The following is a 7448-nucleotide window of genomic DNA, read 5'->3' on the forward strand; positions in this document are numbered from 1 at the left end:
GCGTGGATGTTATTTTTCCGAAAGTCAGATGGTATGTCGCCAGACTCATACATTCTACACAACTACGTGAATAGTCGTTTTGTTCCCATTCCCACGAATGATTTTAGAACTTCTGATGAAATTTTATCAATCCCCTATGCCTTATTGCACTTTAAGTCCTCAAAAGCTGTTTTAAATTCTGGTAATAACACTAGATCCTCTATGTCATCTAAATCAACTCCTGTTTCTTCTTCTATCACATCAGACAAATCTTCGCACAATAGCGGCATTCAGTGTATTCCACCAATTCGATCTCTCCTCTGAATTTAACAGTGGGATTCGCGTTGTACTTTTTATGTTACAATCCTTGCTTTTAATTTCACCGATGGTTATCCTGACTTTCCAAAATGCTGAGTCAGTCCCTCCGACCGTATTTCTTTTGATAATTAGTCACATTTTTCTTGCAGCCATTTCATCTTAGCTTCCCTGCACTTCCCATTAATTTCACTCCTCAGCCACTTATATTTCTGTGTGTGTGAATTTCCCTGACATTTTTTTTCTTCCTTCTTTCATAGATTGGGTGAAGTATTTTTTCTGTTACCCATAGTTTCTTCGTAATTACTTTCTTTGTACCTATGATTCACCTTCCAACTTCTGTAAATGCCCTTTTTAGACGTGTCCATGCTCCATCAGATGTTCTTCCTAGTGAAATATTCCTTATTGCTGTATCTATAGCCTTGGAGAACTTAAACCGTATCTCGTCATTTCTTAGTGCTTCTATATCTATCTTTCATATCTCATAAACTTCAGCCTACTCTTCCTCACTACTACGTTATGATCTGAGTCTGTACTTGCTCCTGGCTGCGCCTTACAATCCAGTAACTGATTTCGGCATCTCTGTCTGACCATGGGGTAATCCAACCGAAATCTTCCTGTATCACATACCTTTTTCCACGTATACTTCCTCTTCTTACGGTTCTTGAACAGAGTATTCGCTATTACTAGCTGAAATTTATTACAGAACTCAATTAGTCTTTCTCCTCTCTCATTCCTTGTCCCAAGTCCGTATTCTCCAGTAACCTATCCTTCTACTCCTTCTCCTACAACTACATTCCAGTCCTCCGTGAGTATTGGATTTTCATCTCCCTTTGGGTTTTATATTACCCTTCCAATATCCTCATATACTTTCTCTGTCTGTTCATCTTCATCTTGCGACATCGGCTTGTATACCTCAACTATCATTGTCGGTGTTGGTTTGCCTACGATTCTGATAAGAGTAACTCTATCACTGAACTGTTCACAATAACACATACTCTGTCCTGCCTTCCTGTTCATAACAAATCCGACTCCTGTTATACCATTTTCTGCTGCTGTTGATATTACCCTATACTCATATGACCAGAGATCCTCGTCTTCTTTCTATTTCATTTCACTGCCCCTACAACATCTAGACTGAGACGCTGCATTTTCCTTTTCAGATATTCTAGCTTCTCTATTACATTCAAGATTTGACATTCCACTCTCCGATTCGTAGAACTTTATCCTTTTGTTGGTGATTGAATCTTTTTCTCATAGTCACCTCCCTCTTGGCAGTCCCCTCCCGGAGATCCGACTGGGGAACTGTTCCGGGATCTTTTCCAATGGAGCGATCATCATGACACTTTTTCAGTTACAGGTCAGGTCTTGTGGATACACATTATGTGTCTTTAATGCAGTGGCTTCCACTGTTCAACACCGGAATTTTGCATAAAGAAAATTACCCAATTTTTACAGATTTCAGTACTCTTAATTCGAAATGGATACAATTTTTTTTTAGCTCCCGTTTTCGCACTATATCAAGTTTGTTTTATCTTTATTTGTGGATTTAGCACTCATTTTCTTGTTATATCAAGAATTCCACTGATATCACTCGTGAATTCTGCGTTTCACCCAGTATATGCTCTGATATATCGATCGGTGAGACGTTTTACTTGTGTGGTTTGTTTCTCGATAACACGGTCAGTGGTTGGTTGCCTTTCGGAGTGCTCCGTTACGTATTATGAAATTTAGTTGAGTTATTGTGTGTGTGGAATCAAAACTGCTGTTATACGCCAAATATATTGGTTACTCACGTGGAGATGCAATTTTTGGACAAAGGAAGAGAACATTTTCACAAGCGGGAGACCAATCAAAAGAATGGGCTTCCCATGTTTGTTGTACGTTATGTTCATCAACTCTAAGTGGATGGATGGAAGGAAAAAAGATTTCCTTGGAATTGCAGTGCCGGTCATTTGGTGCGAATTCACAAGCAGGGTAACAGATTGCACTTCTACTTGGTGCCTCTATTCAATAATTAATTTAACAAGGAAAATGGAAGTGTTACACATTATCATAACAAGTGCAGTGCTTCCTTGAGTGGGTCCATTAAACGTCTTTAGTGAAAGTGCGCTAATGGTCTAAGGGTAACGTCTTTGATTAGTAATTACATCGTTCTCTGTCCCGGGTTCGAAAGCTGCTCCTGCTTAAAATTTGGTTAATAATACGCATCGGCGACCGAAGACTTCCGACATAAGAAGTCACCCTCATTGTGCCAACGCCCTTGTCAAAGCTAGTTGTGTTTCACAAGATTGATGTTTACTATGTTCGTGATGACTGTGTGTGAATAGGCCGTTCTCTTCGACGTAATTCATAATGTTCGAACACGATATATGTTCCAGAATCCTGCTGCATATCGAATGTAATGATATGGGGCTCTAATTAAGTGGATTAGTCCTACTGGCTTTCTTGAATATTGGTATGACCTGTGCAACTTTCCAGTCTTTGGGTACGAATTTTTCGTCTAGCGAGCGGTTGTATGTGATTGTTAAGTACAGAGCCATTGCATCTGCATACTCTGAAAGGAACCGCCGGCCGCGGCGGTCTAGTGGTTCTCGGCGCTCAGTCCGGAGTCGCACGACTGCTACGGCCGCAGGTTCGAATCCTGCCTCGGGCATGGATGTGTGTGATGTCTTTAGGTTAGTTAGGTTTAAGTAGTTCTAAATTCTAGGGGACTGATGACCACAGATGTTAAGTCCCATAGTGCTCAGAGGCATTTGAACCATTTTTTTGAAAGGAACCTAATTGTTATACAGTCTGTACCGAATATTTGCTTTAATTAAGTGAATTAAGTTGCTTCATTACTATTAGGATATGTACCTCTAATTACCCACGTTGGCAGCTGTTCTTATTTCGAATTCTGGCATATTTACTTCGTCTTTGGTGAAAGAATTTCGGAAGGCTGTGTTTAGCAACACCGCTTTTACAGTACTGTCATCGATTGTATTCCCATTCCTATAGCACAGAGAAGGCATTTACTGTCATACCGCTAGTATATTTTAGATACGACCAGAATATCTTTGGATCTCCTCACAGGATTCGAGACAAAGTTTCGTTCTGGAAACTATTATGAACATCTCGCATTGAAGTCCGCGCTAAATTTCGAGCTTCTGTATAAGATCATCAATTTTGGAGATTGTGTTCGTTTGAATTTTGCATGATTTTTCGTTGTTTCTGCAACAATGCTCTGACGTGTTTTGGGTACCAAGGAGGATCAGCTCCGTCATTTGTTAGTTTATTTGCTGTAAAATCTCTCAGTTAATGTCGATATTATTGATTTAGATTCAAGCCACATATTGTCTACACTTACATTGTTAACTAGGAAGGAATGGAGCTTGTCTCTCAGGAAGGCGTCAACCGAATTTATATCTGCTTTTTTGTATAGCCATATATTTCGTTTATTTTTGGAAGATTTTGGAGTTACAATGTTCAGTCTCGCTACGACAAACCTGTTCCACTAATGCCTAAATCCGTTTTGATGCTCGTTATTATCTAAGATGATTTGTTGCTAAGAGATCAATTGTGATTACGCAATCGTTTACTATTCCAGTTTGCTCATGAACTAACGGTTCCAAATAATTTTCAAATAATGCGTTTAGCACAATTTCGGATGATATTTTATGCGTATTTCCGGATTTAAAAACGTTTTGTACCCTACATATCGTGGATAAACTGAAGACACCACCCACTATAATTTTATGAGTCAGGTACACGTTTGAAAATAGACTCAAGTATTTTGGAACCTTTCAGTAATTGCATTTTAAGAGTTGAGAGGTCAGTAAAAGGATCCCACTACAATTTTTTTTTCCGGTTGCCACGGAAGACCTCTATCCATACGAACTCATAGGAACTATCTATCTCAATTTCACTACAAGATAAACTACTTCTAACAGCAACAAACACGCCACCGCCAACGACGTTTAGCCCATCCTTCCTGAACACCATTAGATCCTGCGCAAAAAATTTCGGCAATGTTTATTTATGGCTTTAGCCACCTTTTGAGTGCCTATAATGATTTGAGCAACAGTGCTTTCTATTAGAACTGGGAGCTCTAGTACTTCCAAACGCAGATACGACAATTTACAACCTTTATACCGATGGTCCCACGAGTACGTTTTTCGTGTTTTCGGCCTGCACCCTTTGAGACGGAAGTCCTTTTTGTGTTCCCTAAAACCCTAAAAAAATCGCCCAGTCCACGTCACACAGCCCCTGCGACCCATGTAGCCGCCTCCTGCATCTAGTGGTCTCCTGATCTATATAGCAGAACTTGAAACCCCATCACCCTATCGTGCAAGTCGAGGAATCTGCAGCCTACATGGTCGCAGAACTGTCTCATTCAGACCCTGTACTGGGCTCTGTACCAGAGGTCCTCAATCGGTCCTTTCGACTATGTTGCAAACGGTGAGCTCTGCTTTCACCTCGCAAGCGATACTGGCAGCCATTACCACTTATGATACCCGCTATAAACCAAAGAGAATCTCTTCCAGTCCAAAACGACACATTTCATTGTCACCGACGTGAACCACCGCCTGCAGCTGGCTGCACCCTGTGCTCTCCATGGCATTCAGGACGACTCATTCCACATCTGGAATGTCTCTACCCAGCATCCATATGGAGTGCACACAGGCTTTCTTCATCTCCTTGGCAATCATGTCCCTAAGGGACCCCCACAACACGCATAACGTTGCACCTTCCAACTATCAGTAATCTGACCCACTGTGTTTGCCCAGATCTTGCAAGCCGATAGTGGTGCTCTGAAACAGGACAAGCGACTACATTTGGCTGTGGGGCACTGTCAGCCAGAAATAGCACGTGGAAGCTGTTTGTCATACTATTTGGGGAGGCCTTACGTGTAGCCCCCTGGATAGTCTTTCGCTGCTTGCCACGCTCTGAGGCGACCTTCCGCTCGATTACAGGTGAGGAGTCACCTTCAGTGCGAGCAGTAACCACCGATGCGGACCTATCGGCGGACTCAGATGTGCTGGACGTATGTTGGATTCCCACGGCCGGCCCACAACAATGATGTCCATCCACGGCAACTTCAAGCTGTGTAACCCAAGCCATCAGATGTTGGAGCTGGGAGAGAAGTGTCAGCAACTCAGCTCGCATCCGCACGCAGCAATCATAGCATACTAAAGCATAGCATAGCATACTAAATACCGTGGAGAACTACACTACCAACAAATAACTATCGAGAAGCACTACAGATCTGTACTGAAGACACTGACGAAAAGGCCAGAACTGTGTCTAATAAATTAGATTAACACGCAAAAATTTTAAGAAGTGAACTACCAAAGCACTCAGGTGAGATTAAACAATTCGCTCCAGTTTCGCAACTCTTAATAGGTCACAAAATCGGTTTACTTTCAGACTGAAGAGACTGAACTACCAAAGCACGAAAATGAAACTATTCTATTCGCTCCTGGTTAGGAACACGTAAAATGTCACAAAGTCGGTTACTTCTCTGTTGGTGCTTGTGTCTCGGCCGGCTGCTGCTGGCAGGTGCTACTTTGCTCTGCTGTTCATGCATCACGTCGATGAAGTGTTTCTACTGTTGTTCGTAATGGACGCCTAGGGAATAAACAAATGATGCATGCCATCTGGATCAGCAAAGTCCTCCAAGCTGCCTCGCCAAGGACAGTGCTGTAACCTGACACATTCACTTCGCTATGGCTATGAGGCATAATTTGTTGATAAAGTCCATCGGCTGGTGTTGTCTCCAGCTGACCATCAATAGGCCAATCTTTGTCGCTGTGTGCTTCCCAATAGCAGCCTTAATGTGTGCACAAAGTACATCCACATCTACATCTACATCTACATAGATACCCCTAGAGCAGTGCGTGGCAGAGGGTACACTGTACCACTACTAGTCACTTCCTTTCCTGTTCCGCTCGCAAACAGAGCGAGGGAAAACCGACTGTCTCTACGCTTCCACATGAGCCCTAATTTCTCGTACCTTATCTTCACGGTCATTACGAGCGATGTATGTTGGCGGCAGCCTAAAATGACGGATCTCTAAATTTTATCAATAAGTTTTCCAGAAAGAACGCGGCCTTCCCTTAAGGTATTCCCATTTGATTACCGAAGCATCTCTGTAACACATACGTTTTGTTCGACAAATCTAGCAGCCCTCTGAATTACTTCGATGTCTTCCTTCAAACCGACCAGGTACGGATCCGAAACACTCTAGCAGTATCCAGGATGAGATTTTCACTGTGCAGCGGAGTGTGCGCTGATATGAATCTTCCTGGCAGATTAAAACTGTGTGCCCGACCGAGACTCGAACTCGGGACCTTTGCCTTTCGCGGGCAAAGGTCCCGAGTTCGAGTCTCGGTCGGGCACACAGTTTTAATCTGCCAGGAAGTTTCATATCAGCGCACACTCCGCTGCAGAGTGAAAATCTCATTCTGGAAACATCCCCCAGGCTGTGGCTAAGCCATGTCTCCGCTATATCCTTTCTTTCAGGAGTGCTGGTTCTGCAAGTTTCGCAGGAGAGCTTCTGTAAAGTTTGGAAGGTAGGAGACGAGATACTGGCAGAAGTAAAGCTGTGAGTACCGGGCGTGAGTCGTGCTTCGGTAGCTCAGTTGGTAGAGCACTTGCCCGTGAAAGGCAAAGGTCCCGAGTTCGAGTCTCGGTCGGGCACACAGTTTTAATCTGCCAGGAAGTTTCACTCTAGCAGTAGTTAAGAACAGGTCGCAGCCACGTCCTATATGCGGTCTTCTTTACAGGTGAACCACTCTTCCCTAAAATTCTCCCAATAAACTGAGATCGACAATTTTCCTTCTCTACCACAGTTTTCACATGTTCGTTCCACCTCATATCAGTGATCAGCGAACAACTGCAGACTACTGCCCAACCGGTCTGCCAAATGATTTATATGTATAGATAACAGCAACGGTCCCATAACACTTCCCTGGAGCAGTCCTTACGATACCCTTGTCTCTGATGAAATAGTTTTCTTTTGTCCCACTTCAGAGAGAAACTTTGTGTATTGACAGCCATTATTGATGTAAAATAATAGGTCTAGGCGTGATATGGTCTTTGAGGCAGGCAGACCGACTGCACACTATAAACGAGCCTGTTCACATTCTAGACCAGTGCGCTCTCCAGTAATG

At 43.0% G+C, this 7448-nt stretch overlaps 1 non-coding gene across 1 annotated transcript; it reads left to right on the top strand.

Moving 5' to 3' along the window:
• Window positions 1-6901: 6901 nt before the first annotated feature.
• Window positions 6902-6976, top strand: Trnas-uga. The gene has a single exon. It is a non-coding gene; the product is annotated as a tRNA-Ser (tRNA).
• Window positions 6977-7448: the final 472 nt, after the last annotated feature.

The sequence above is a fragment of the Schistocerca piceifrons genome, chromosome 5 (assembly GCF_021461385.2).
Source record: "Schistocerca piceifrons isolate TAMUIC-IGC-003096 chromosome 5, iqSchPice1.1, whole genome shotgun sequence".
Classification (NCBI taxonomy): Eukaryota; Metazoa; Arthropoda; class Insecta; order Orthoptera; family Acrididae; genus Schistocerca; species Schistocerca piceifrons.